This window comes from Labeo rohita, unplaced genomic scaffold (assembly GCF_022985175.1).
Source record: "Labeo rohita strain BAU-BD-2019 unplaced genomic scaffold, IGBB_LRoh.1.0 scaffold_30, whole genome shotgun sequence".
NCBI lineage: Eukaryota > Metazoa > Chordata > Actinopteri > Cypriniformes > Cyprinidae > Labeo > Labeo rohita.
The window spans coordinates 1,422,524-1,436,446 of NW_026129217.1; the positions used below are offsets into that span (position 1 = coordinate 1,422,524).

General features: G+C 37.1%; 1 protein-coding gene across 2 annotated transcripts in view; it reads left to right on the forward strand.

Annotated features, from left to right (window-relative positions):
• gprc5ba (G protein-coupled receptor, class C, group 5, member Ba) overlaps nt 1–13,923 on the forward strand; it is a 34,937-nt gene that overhangs the window by 6,410 nt on the left and 14,604 nt on the right. The window contains exon 2 of one of the 2 annotated variants that reach the window (XM_051102863.1): nt 6,126–6,185. The exons of the other annotated variant lie outside the window; for it this stretch is intronic. The gene's annotated coding sequence lies outside the window, so the exon portion shown is untranslated. The remainder of the gene's footprint in view (nt 1–6,125; nt 6,186–13,923) is intronic. 2 annotated transcript variants of the gene reach the window in all.

Consider the following 13,923-nt stretch of genomic DNA (forward strand, 5'->3'; position numbering starts at 1 on the left):
AATGCCTAAGAGACATGTATGATATTTCACGTTTGGATGCTGTAACACGTGTCCTAACCTAGTGCGTGACCAGCAGTTTTACTGTCCACATCGAACGTGAACAAGCGGCGTCGCTCAACACAATCAATCCCGAAATGCAGCCAATCACAGCGGGCCCTGGGTGCAACGTTGTAAAATTAGTAACAAGCGATTAATAAAATGAGATGTCAGCTGCCTGTGATTAACACTGAAAGGATGCGTTTTATTTCTGTTTTTGTCACAACTGGCTGCAACAAGCATCACTACATCTCTACGTCTCTATTTCTGCAACACGCATGCTGAAAACTCTTGTATATCACACATTCAAACATCGCTGCACCACAGTAGTCATGAAAATACAAAGTATTTGTTCTCCTGCAGAGCATAGCGAGTGTTAAGGTTGCGAGTGTGTGTGTGTGTGTGTGTGTGTGTGTGTGTGTGTGTGTGTGTGTGTCTGCACTGTTGTTGATGAGCTGAGGATGGGCGAACACCCCCCCCCCACATCTCTTTCTGCCTCTTGCTGTTACCATGGCAATCAGTGCACAATTACTCATGACATCAGCTTTTCCCTTTTTTCCCACACAGTGGAATGACATGGAAAAAAATAAACTCGGCAGAGTTCAACTTGAAAGAAACCACGTCGCTGCTTTGTCTATTTCTTCCAAAGTAAGAGGCGGTGTGGTCAAATCTTAGGTGAATCTTTCTTTTAAATCAAATAGCAAAATGCCTTTGGTTACTTTTTTGTGGTTTTACTGATGTGATTCATGCAAGCTTTTTTTTTTAAAAGGGGTGATGCATTGAGAACTTATTTTACTTCATCTTTTAACATGAGAGGTCATTGTACTGTAAAATGGACCGTTAGTTTTACAACTAAAAACTTTATTCCAAAAACATTTTATTGAAACTCACTTTCTGTTTCAGAAACAGATCAACAGCTGCTTCGTTGTTTTAGGGCACATTCACACTTGTAGTTTTTTTTTTTTTTTCCGGATCAAAAAAAAACAAACAAACAATACATTTGGTCCTGGTCCGGTTAGCATTCACACTGGCATTTTTGACAGTGAACCTAAAAGCATAGTGATTATTATATGTTCTGTCACACATCTATTTAGCATGTATTATAAATCCTAAATTATTTAATGGTCAGCTGGTGTTTACAAAGTTAACTAAACCAATTTTTAAGAGTGTTCACACATTTGTCATCTTTGGTTTGATTAAAACAATCTCTGGTGTGTGGTGCTCTGCTCTGAAATATGAATGCAACACAGACCAAATACTTCTCCCGATTGGTCAGGTTGAATGACGTATATTTAGGGACGGATCCCACTGAACACCCCAAACAAAAGGTGTGTTTGAGTTGAAGCGGCGCTGTGCAGACCAATCGGTGTATGACATCAGAGTACCCACTCACCAATCTGTCATTTTAGCGCTGATTTAATATGAATACACCTAATGCTGTCTGCTGGACTAAGCCCTCGTTGTTGTGTGTACTTATTTTATTTTCACCACCTGCGAACTCACGAAGAGCTCATAAAATTCAATTTACCTCCTTGTAGCTCCATATTTACCCTCTGCTTATTTTGTTTTGGATACACCACTTGTTCCGCGTCGTCAAGTCATATCGCATAGCTTCACATCTTATCATTACATCCTGTTTTTAGTTTGTTTAGAAGTATTTGGTCCGTGTCACATTCATTTGTCATTTGAACCACACCAGAGTTGGTTTGAAAGTGGACCGAGACCGAGATCTTTTTATTTAATTTAATAGAACCAAACATGACTAGTGTGAACACACCCTTAAAAAATATTTTCTTAATATCTTCATATTATAAGCATATGTTACAGAACATTTACTGTAATAAATGTCCTCTCTGAATAGAGGAATAACAGCATCTTTAGGCTCAATAATTGAATTAAATTTACTGGCTTTTTATAATATGTGATTCAGCATTTGGAGGTCAGATCATTTCACTGTTATCCATGGCAATGCAGAATTTCTTGATTCATACGTCAAGGTTCGTACAAGGTGCTTGAAGTACTTGAAGTACTTGAATTTTACTTTTTGAAACTTAAGGCCTGGAAAACCCTTGAAAATGCAATATTCCTGAATAGGTACTTGAAAAATGATTGAATTATTGAAAGACACTGTATCTATGAAATAAGTGTTTATTTATTATTTTTTTTTTAAGTAAGCACATATCTTTTCATGCAAAATTCAAGCAATAAAAAAAAAACATTTTATTTTTTTGTTTTGTTTTTGTCTATTTCAGTTAATGTCATAAAACTATCGAGCTAAACCAGTAGTAGTACTGACATTGTAGTGTAAACATGGCTGAAGACGCAAATAAACCAAATCAATTGAGCAATTTAAGCTGTAACCAGATCGAAATTAATTCTTAATTTTAATTTCGTATTTCGACATTGCTTGTAATGATTTAAAAACCATTGCGTTGCAACATGATTCACTGTTTCGGAGTGCTACGATTGGATCGCATATTGCAAATCATTTGATTTAGATTGGGACTTCAGAGTAGGTTCTTAAATCATTCCATGAACTGAATCATTCGCAGTCTGCACTCCGAGTCCTGATCTGAAATGATGGTTCGCAAATCATTATTCAGTTCGGAACTTCAGAGCGTGGATCATAAATCGCGAATCATTAGATTTCGGTCAGAACTTAGGAGCACGGATCACGAATCATTTGATTCAGATTGGAACTTCGGGGCGGTTTTGCTAGTCTTTTTTTTTCTGATTTCTTTCCTTTAAATAGTAGAAAACATCAAACCATAAGTGAGATCTCTGATTAAAGTCCTTGTAAAAGAAAAAAAGTAGTGTGTGAAAAGTCCTTGAATTTTATTCTGCAGTATCTGCATGAACCATGATGTACACGAGTGGTTCCCAACCACGTTCCTGGAGGCCCTCCAACACTGCACATTTGCATCTCTCCTTTGTCTGACACTCCCATTTAAGGTCTTGGAGTATCTACTAATGAGCTGATGATCTGAATCAGGTGTGTTTGAATAAGGAGACATGAAAAACATTCAGGAACGTGGTTGGGAACCACTGATGTATACAATCAGTAAATAAAACACAAGATGGCAAGTTGTGTATTAAAAATATATCAGAGAACTAAAGTTGAGAATGAATATAGTTGCAATATAACGTGCATTACTTTATTCAATCTTGCATGGCCATGCACAGCATGCATGTGTTGATTTCTGGTATCACATTGCACCATGTTTCATATAAGCATGTGAAGGGAAAGTGAAGCATATAATGAGACTAAGCACTACAGTAATGTGCATTGATTTATCAGTGATCAAACATGCAAAATTGTTGTCAATAACTGAATCATGAATATTTCATCTGCCTTTCAGTACATGCAAACACAATTTAAGGCTTGTCAGTAAACACTTGTCAGTAAGCACTGTTTATTGGCTAATATCATTACATAGGAAATAGAATTAAAACCCCCTCGCTATTACATGAGAGTTAGTGTTTTAAAAATGATATATCCATATAAAAACATCTTTTGCAGACATAGCATTATAACATTTTTTACTTGCGGTTTGTGATGCAGCTGCTGTCAGGTCCAATACAGCTGGATCTTTCAACAGAAGTTTCTTTGCGAACTGTGAATTTGAAAGAAACTGAACTGGCATCTGTACACTGTATCCATTATAGACCGTGTCAGTGATTTAAAATGGACTCTATTTGCTTTTGATGCAGTGCTTGAACTGATGGCAAGTTTTTGTTTGTTTGTTTGTTTTTAAATCATGAGGAGAACATTTTAAAGGGGTTTAAATGTCCTGCCTTTATCTTTTGACACACAAGAGTTCTTTGTACTATTAAAACCCTGCTCACTGGTGCTTAGTCGCTTAATGGTAGGGTGACCAGGCGTCCATTTTCCGGGGACAGTCTCTGTTTTTTCTTTCAGCTTGAGCACATCACTTTACAGCACATTTTAAAGCAGCCCGCAAATACATCCAAAAAAAAAAATTGACTGATATAGCCTGATGGTTACGAGAGCAATCGTGTAGTGATTATTTTCACCAATAGAAAAGTCACTGCCGTCATTCAGTCATTCATTTAACCAATTCATTCAAATGGCTAATTCGTTTAGAAACAAAGCATATGACTGGGTTCTGTTCTGAAGGGCTCATTCCTATTCCCTAACCCTGAATGGTCTACCATCCAGGGGTGCGTTTCCCAAAAGCATTAACAGCTAGCTAATGTCATTAATTACATTGAACTGTAATGGTAATGGCTGAACCATTGCTTTTGGGAAACACACACCAGAGCGAGAGCTTTGAAGGGATGAAGGTTGTAGGGAACCAAAAATCTGTTGGAATGCATTTCTGTGTCTTCTAGCTGAGACCATTAAGGTGGGGCCATCATCACACAATTAAACCTGCGCAAAGAATCATGGGAGCTAAGTGTCTATCAATTGTACCTTTCAAAATCCTTGATTCTGAAGAGCTCTTTCACGTGGCCAGTTTTGAGCACTTCGGTTTGGACACTTCATTATGGCAGCCATGGTTGTTCTTACTCTGAAGTGTCCTTCAAGATGGATAGAGTTTTTTCCCATTTGGGACACTGTGACCCTTTATGAATGGGTTACTGAATCATTGGCTCATTTGATTTGTTCAAAAACATTGATTGATTCAGCAATGAAATGCAGCTCTGTGTAGCTCAGACAGGCAACAGTTCTGCTCTGGTTTCAATTTGGATTTTAGTTTGTGAAATTGAGCAAAAACAGACAGTGCTGACAATATTGTTTGTAACATAATATTAATTTCTTGATTGTTGAACTGGTAAACCGAACTGGTAAATCGTTTTTAAAGGAGAAGTCCGCTTCCTTAACAAAAATGTACAGATAGTGTACTCACCCCCTTGTCATCCAAGATGTTCATGTCTTTCTTTCTTCAGTTGTGAAGAAATTGTATTTTGAGGAAAACATTTCGGCATTTTTCTCCATATAATGGACTGATATGGTCCCAAATGCAGTTGTAAACTGAGGAAGAAGCTGAGTAAGAAGGGCCTTATCTAGTGATTTATTTTTGTTTAAAAAAATTACAATTTATATATTTTGTAATCTCAAATGCTCATCTTGTCTTGTCTTGCTCTGCCTGTGTTCTGGTTGAAGACAGTTAGGGTATGTCGAAAACAATCGTCATACCCCGTTTTCAACATACCCTAATTGTCATGAACCAGAAAAAATACAGGCAGAGCAAGACAAGACAAGCTTTTGACATTAAAAAGTATATAAATTGTATTATTTTTTATGAAAATAACCAATCGTGTCGCTAGATAAGACCCTTCTTCACTTACAACCGCATTTGGTATTGTTTGAAAAAAGACTATGTGCTATATGGTCTACAAATGAAGGGAAGTCTCATTGACCGAAATATGACACTGACAGAGCAATATGAAGTTGACATGAAACTGTAAAATTATAGAGCATGTTAAAGGGACTGTAATGAAATTAAGAAATATTGTGATTAGATGTTTAGACTTCTGTTAGACTGGTATGTAGATGTTATTGTTAAATGGACACTGAAATATTCCATATCTGGTCCGTTTAGTCCAAATGAATCAAAAGTGTCTAAGCAATTGAAAGCTTTTTCATTAAAACGCTTATAGTGGGTTTAATTGGTTTTAACACATTACGAGTCCACTTTAGATTTTTCCTGTTTTTACTTTTAACTCCAAACACAACATTGTGTTAGTTAAGAGAATAAATGTCAGCCTTTGTGACAGAGGTTTTTACAGTGTAATATGGAGAGTTGTGCAGGACTACTTAAAAAGCTTGTTATTCTAATGAGACATTTTGCTTTAGCCCACTGCTGTATATTGTTACAGGTTATTTATAAAGCACTGCGCATGTGCGCACTATAAATAATCAGTGTTTGAGCCGTCTCACACAAACATAGCATCAACACATGAATACTCTTCATTCCATTGCTCATAGAAATGGACTACCACTGCCATAAAATAGATGGTTTGAAGTGTTTTAGACTTTTAATTCAGATATAGTATTTTTATGTATGTAACATGAAATGTGTGAATACTAAAACTTTTTTTTTTTTTTTTTTTTGGCTGTGCAGGGTCCATCTCTTAGACCGTAATTTTCAAGGCAACTACCACGGATTATATCTTATACTAAGGTAAGATGTTAAAATTGTTGCCTGTTTTAGTTGATGTGAACCCATTAAACACTTTATGCCAAGTTATTTAAGGTACACAAGCACATGACACAAAAGTTGCTTATACATACAGAAACCTTTTGGATGTTAAATTCCTGTGCCTGGATGTCATTGCATTAGACCCCAAAATATCAGGTATCTTACAGATACTACAGTCGCTACACAGCTCAATCATACACTTATAAATGATAAAGACAGTGACCCCTTGAACTGTTCCTGCACTGAATATGTGAAGCAAGCTGTAGTTCTTGGCACAACCGCCATTTGAACCATGCCATCTGGTGCCATAACCCACATGTGCAATGCATGTGTAATTACTGGATCATTCGTTAATGTAACCCAATCTGCGTGTAATGATTTCCTTTTAATTTCATGAATATTAGGCTGTACCACATCTTCATAACTTAATTGGAACTTTTATTACACTAATCAGAGTTTAATGGCACACAGTTCTGCCAGCCCACCCTGATTATCCAAATAAACCATATCAATCAGTTAATCAATAACACAGGCAACTTTTTGCAAGTGGAGAAAAAAAAACTTTCCTGCTCAAACTTACAGCTTTATATTAGAGAAGGTGTGACCTCTGTAGAAGTTAAAGGTTACTTAGTGAGCTATAGAGAGAGAGAGATACCCAGTTAGCCTCAACACCACAGGACTTCTTTTCACCCAGGAGCTAGTGGATCCATGGGTGCTTAAGCTGCTCTCCAAATATATGACCTTTCCACCCAGTGTAAGAGTCAGACAACAGTCTTTCCATTAATCATGGCACAACAACATCACTGAAGTTCATCTTTTTTGTTTAGTTCTGGTTCTTAAACACAACTTTATCACCACCTCTATCATCCGACCATCTCTAACAACATAAGAAACCATGAGGACTTTCAACTAAATGAGTTGGGACAAACACTCAGTGAAAAAGCCAATGCAATTGGCCACAGATTAGTTCAATAAACGTCTGTGTACATGCACGTGAGTCTGTTTACTGCTTATAAAGTCACTTTAATGAATTGATCTATGCTACATGCTGTAATATTGTTAGTACTATATAAAAAAAGAAGTTATGCTCTGTGTCCAGGAAAGTAATATTTCTTGGAGCTGATAGACTATATAAATACTGAACGTTTGCTGGATGAACAGATTGTAAAATTAATTCCCAACATTTACTTCTGGCAGCTGAGTAGGTGTAATTACTCCTACTTTACTGTTTATTGAAGTTAGTGTACAGATATAAAGTCTGTGTCAGTTCAATACATAAATAACCGTGAAAACACAGTATTGATTAAATACAGTACTGTGCAAAAGTCTACTAGTATTTTCATCAGCTAAAAAATGGTTTAAAGTCAGTCTTTTGCTGTAGTGTGTCAGTAGGAAATATCAGTTTACATTTCCAAACATTCTGTTTGCCATTAATTGTAATAATCCAGGGAGATTTTTGTTTGCACAGGCAGTCTGACAACAGCGAGTGCTCTGCACAGAGATCTGATCTCACCATCATCCAGTCTGTCTCTGGAATGACATGAAGACACAGAACAAACTCTGACAGACTAAATCCAGAAGAACTGGGACAAAGTCTCCAGGATGCTTCAAGAAACCTACCTGCAAAGCTACAGTGCTGTTAAGTTTTAGGCACTTGTGTAAAATGCTGTAAAATGAGGATGCTGTCATAAATAGATTTTCTTTATCAATTACCTTCTATGAACTAAATGAAATCAACATTTGGTGCGACCATTCTTTGCGTTTACAGCAGCTTTTGCCCTAGGTGCACTTGCGCAAAATTTTTCAGGTAGCTTTGCAGGTAGGTCTCTTGAAACATCTTGGAGACATTGAAACAGTTCTTCTGGATTTAGTCTGTTTCAGTTATTCTGTGTCTTCATGTCATTCCAGACAGACTGGAAGATGGTGAGATCAGATCTCAGTGTGGAGCACTGCCTGTTGTCAGACTCCTTGTGCAAACAAAAATCTCACTAGATTATTACAATTAATGGCAAACAGAATGTTTGGAAATGTAAACCGATATTTTTTACTGACACACTACAGCAAACGATAGAAATAACTGACTTTAAACCATTTTTTAGCTTGTGAAAATACTAGTGGCCTAAAACTTTTGCACAGTACTGTATCTCTAATGAGTTATGGTGAGTTCCCAGAAGTGAAAAGTATAGACCAGGAGTGTCCAGTCCTGCTCCTGGAGAATCCTGGTTGAACACACCTGAACCAGCTAATGAAGGTCTGCAGACTCGCTTGAAACTTCTAGGCAAGCAAACTGGAGCTGGTACACCGCTAGTGAAGAGGGTCACAAAAAGTGTGCAGCATTATATTCTTGATTTGGACCAGATCTAATCCTAGAATGAAGGCTCATGCACACTGGGATGATTATCGTGTGTGTTTTTTGAGGCTTTTTGTGACTCGTTTAGGTGTTCATACCCAACCGATTTTCACTGGTGATGAGCAAGTAAATGTGAAACTTCACTCCCTGATATTATATGGCACTAAATGAAAAACAGAAATACCCCCATACACAAGGTGGTGCTGCACAACATTACACTTCTGACACTCGCTTGTCAACAAGGAATAAAGTTCATTTTGAATGTACATGAAAGAAAATTCAATGAATTGGTTGAAAATTCTGCAATTCCTCTGCATAACGACTCCCTCTTATCGAGATTTTTGTAGCTGCTGTCGTGTTTGTCATACAGCTCTTTGTGTTCTGACACCAATGAGACCAGCAGCTCTACATCTTGACTTGATGCATCTTCTTCGTCTACTTGCTACTATAAGTAGTAGGGGAAGGAAAGGGATTTCCACTGCAGGAAAGGTTGTTCTGGGCCAGATCTGATATTCTCCTTCACATTTACCGCCCAATGCACAAACAGCCATTTTTTGTCAAAAAGTGAAAGTAAACCGATAAGAAAGAAAAGTATTTTTAGAACAGCGTGCGTTCAGTGTTAAAGAGACAACAGCCTAATAAAGGAAAGGAAAGGAGGGAAAGGACATGACATGTGGCCAAGTATAGTGACCCATACTCAGAAATTGTGCTCCGCATTTAACCCATCCAAGTGCACACTCACACAACGTGAACACACACCCGGAGCAGTGGGCAGCCATATTGTTATCACTGTGGTGCCTAGAAAGGGTGGAGAGAGCGCTGCTTATGTACTCCCCACACAATCAATCCCTGCCAGACCTGGGACTTGAACCTGCAACCTTTCGGTTACAAGCCTGACTCCCTAACCCTAAACGTTATGCCCGTCATTAATGTTAGTCCAAGAGCAAAAAAATCATTCACTGATCTTGACTTTCCTAACTTTGAGGATTAATCTATATTTTATTTGTGAAAAGAAAACTGAAAAAAAAAAATTTTTTTAAACGTTTTATATACGTTTCTGTACCTGTAAATTCAGTTTCATTTATTTATGCTATTGCTCACTAATTAGCTTGTTCCTATTTTATTACTGACTGTTTACTTGCCTTTAACAATTTATTTATTGTTTGAAATTTATATTAGTCCAGTTGTTTTTGCTGTTTTTTTTTTTTTTTAAAAACCATAGGCAAAAGATCCTTTTAGGCGTAAGTGTTCTGTAGGCTGCTGATTTTTGCTCCTGTTATTCAGCTGCAACAGAAAGCTTTGTAAAAAAATAAAAAATACAGAACTAAAATCTTTGACCTCATTTTTTATTGACTAGGGAACTAGGAATTGTTAAGAATTGGAATCGACAAGTAGAATGTGAATCAGAACCCAGCCCTAGTCGTTAGGTATCAGTGTGTGCTCAGCAACACCGTTTTGTGCTTGAGCACCACCAAGTTGTGTTTTACTGTAACTTCAGCAGCTCCAGGCAAGTGAACAAAAGGGCCAATCTCATCATTCAGCCAGTTTTTAATGTGCTGTGTCAAACCCCCAAAAAAACAAGTACAAAGGTTTTTTTTGTTTGTTTTGTTTTGCACATTGGTGCACACTCAGATTGGCATCCTTTATTTAGTCACGTAGCATTAAACATTGGTGATAACCACACACGATATTCGTCCAGGTGTGCACAAGCCTTAAGGCACTGATGGAGCATACACTCACATAATAGCCCAAAACCAACTAAAAACTATGGCTAGGCTACACAGTGAAACAATGCACCACAGACTGCACATTCTGTGTTTAAGTATTCATGAAGAAAAAAAACATTATAATTGTGCACTTTTGCATGTTGTGGGTTTTGTAATTTCTCTACCACAGAGACAAGGATAAATGCTCAGCCATTGGGAAACGGTGTAAAAATGTAGCAAACAGAACCACTTTGCTAAGACTTGCGAATTGCAACAACCCTAGAAACGGAGAAACGTGTGTACAGTTGATGACAAGACTGACTACAATCTCAGAAACCCTCTAGAACTCTTCACTGATGCAGCACCAAAAGATCACAGCAACATAAAATAAACAAGCTTTTGTGGAAATTTAGACATTTTCCAAAATGGGAGAAAAGTCATTATCATTCCAGAAAACAAGATTCAATATGTCATCAGTCTCAGCTGAAACAAACAACACGATGGTTGTCAGGATACATTGAAGAACTTGTATCCATATCGCGCATTAGTCCGCTCCAATGTAAATGCTGGAATTCTACATCACAGACACTCAAGAAGAACCCATGCTAGAACTGAAAACATGCCTTGACATGGATCTAATCTAGTTGGACCTCTTTGTGCAGAGTTTGAGCAAAACCATGACCTTGTGAACAAATTTGCTGATGCTTTCATAGAACCAGGACAGTTTCCAGACAGGTGTAAGATACATATTGACCACACAGCCATTCAAGTAGTTGTCTGCAATTCATCTCTGCACAAGATGACTAGATGTATGAGCGAATGTCTGGAGTAGCTACAATCATAGATGATGTCCTAATGTATGGTCATACCAAAGAAGAAGAACAAGAAAAATCTGTGCAATGCAAAGAAAAAGACAAAAAAGAAGCATTTGCCTGAGTCCCGAATAATGAGCAAAATGTACCTGATGAAAGAAAGATTTGCATACCTGAAGACACCTGTACCTGTGACTGACACGTTATTAAACCAGACTAGGAGAAAATTAATGGCATAAAAAAGTGGGTTCATTGAGCCAGAAAAGCTACATTTCACCAATTTGAAGTTTCAGGCAGTGATTTTTCAATTCCAATATACTGCACTTTGTATGTCTCTTATTTAATGGCCACTGATGAATCAGATCATCAGCTACTTAGAAAGCTGTCATAAAGAGAGACCTACAGAATATGAAGTGCAGTGATCATGTTCTCCTGTTGACATCATATATTCTAATATAGTAAAATCACAAAATAAAATTTACCAACAGACCAAAAACGATCAGATATTGCTCAGAAAATACAATTTACTTGAGATTAATTCTAATGAATTCAACACATCATTGAATATTATCAATATTTGTGCTGCAGTCCATAACTTTGTTTGTGTGTGTGTTCAAATGTCCAAATTTTCTGTACACTAGTATTACACATCCCATAGATCACGTGTGTCAAACTTAGGTCTCGGAGCACCACTGTCCGGCAGTTTAGCTCCATCCAACTCCAACACACCTACCAGGAAGTTTCTAGCACTCCTAAAGACTTTGTAGTCCAGTTCTTCTACAGTGCAGCTCAGTATTAAATGTTAGAATGAGACTGTCTAGTAAGACCGTGTAGCCTTTGCTTCCAGAATGCATCAATGACACTTTGGCACCAATGACCAATGCTTATCCTTCCTATCACAAATTTTGGTAGGTTGTAACCACTGCATACCATTAACACCCCTTACGACTTAACGTTTTGCTGTTACTCTGACCCAGTCATCTACTTATCACTATTTGGCCCTTGTCAAAATCACTCTGATCTTTTTGCTTGCTTGAATACATGTTGAAGTATACTCTCAGTAAACTAGTTTAAACGTTTTTATACTCCATATATACTTGTATGTTTTCTTTAGGTCTCTAAAGGGGTTGTGAATTGACAAAACCAAATTTTCCATGATCTTTTGACATATTAGAAGTCTTGGAAATATAACAACTTTTATTTAAACCAAGCTGCCAAAGTGATTTTGTGCTTGTCTTCATGATGTAACAGAGATAAATTTATCAGTGCAAGACTGCCTGCACACAAACAAATCCACACCTGCTGCTGCTTTATCATCACCTCTTTGTCCAGGGCACTGGCACATTAGCGAGGTGATAAGCATGGCTGGAGTGGGGCCCATCCAGCCTGGAAGTTTAATGCAAGACTAGCCCTTTTTGCTGTGAGCTGTGTCAGTTAGGTCCTATGAATTACTGACATGTTTCAAGAAGAATATGTTCAATTATAAATGATATACTGAATAGCTTAAGCAAACAGATGAATTGCACATAAATGATTTGAGCGCTATGGGACTATAATTTACTGTTCTTATTCCCTATATGTGACCTTGGACCACAAAACCAGTCTTATGTTGCATGGGTGTATTTGTAGCAATAGCTAAAATATATTGTATGGGTCAAAATAATTAGTATATTAAGTACAGACCATGTTCCATGAAGATATTTGGTAAATTTCCCACCGTAAATATATAAAAACTTTATTTTTGAGTAGTAATGTGCATTGCTAAGAACTTCATTTGGACAACTTTAAAAGCAATTTTCTCAGTATTTTGATTTTTTTTTTTTTTTTTTTTTTTTTTTTTGCACCATCAGATTCCAGATTTGCAATTAGTTGTATCTCAGCCAAATATTGTCCTTTTCTAACAAACCATACATCAGTGGAAAGTTTATTTATTCATCTTTCAGATGATGTGTAAATCTCAATTTTGAGAAATTTACACTTATGACTGGTTTTGCAGTCCAGGGTCACAAATGCTTACTTTTAAATCTGTAATAGTTACCCCTAAAAAGTCACAAGCCATGTGTTCAACAAAACACAAGACTGGACAACACAATATGACAATATGTGACAAGAGTGCACAGCTGCTGAAACAAGGTCAAAGGCCCTGTACTCAAACAAAACACACAACACAAGAGCACAGGAAACTGTGACAAAGAACCCCCACCATGCGCTCATGACAAAAGACAAAACATGGGGCGCGAGTATCCAGATTCTGACACTGAATTGAACCCAAGTCCCAAACACAACACACGAGATGGACTTCAAATTGTAATTATACATACCTCTGTATCTGCATTTTTGCTGAATCTGTGTTACGTAAATGCATGAAATTGCATTCAGTACTAATGAACTATTGACCCCCTCTCTTCTTTAACTCTAAAATAATATTCAGCCTTTATGTTTTGGCTGTAATGTGTTTGGAGTATGAATTGATTGCTTATTCTTAATCTTGGACATCATTATTGTGAGTCCTTTTCAGCAAATTTCAGGTGTGTTTGATTGGGTATGGTGCTAAATACTAGGCAGTTCTCTAGGACGCTCATTTTTCCATACCTGTTATAAACAACAAATCAATCAGTCACATTTGTCAGGTTGCTTTATGGGCAATAAATGTTTTTGTAAGATACCACGCATGAATAACTGAGAAATAAAAAGAATGTAATAATAAACTAAATATTATAAAAATGACAGAAGACTTCTGTAGTATTTGTCCATGTAAAAAGAAATGGTTATCTTCAAAAAGAAGTTTCCCAGGTGCACTTGAAGGGAGTATAAGAACTGACTGATTCATACAGCCATTAAAAATTACCTTG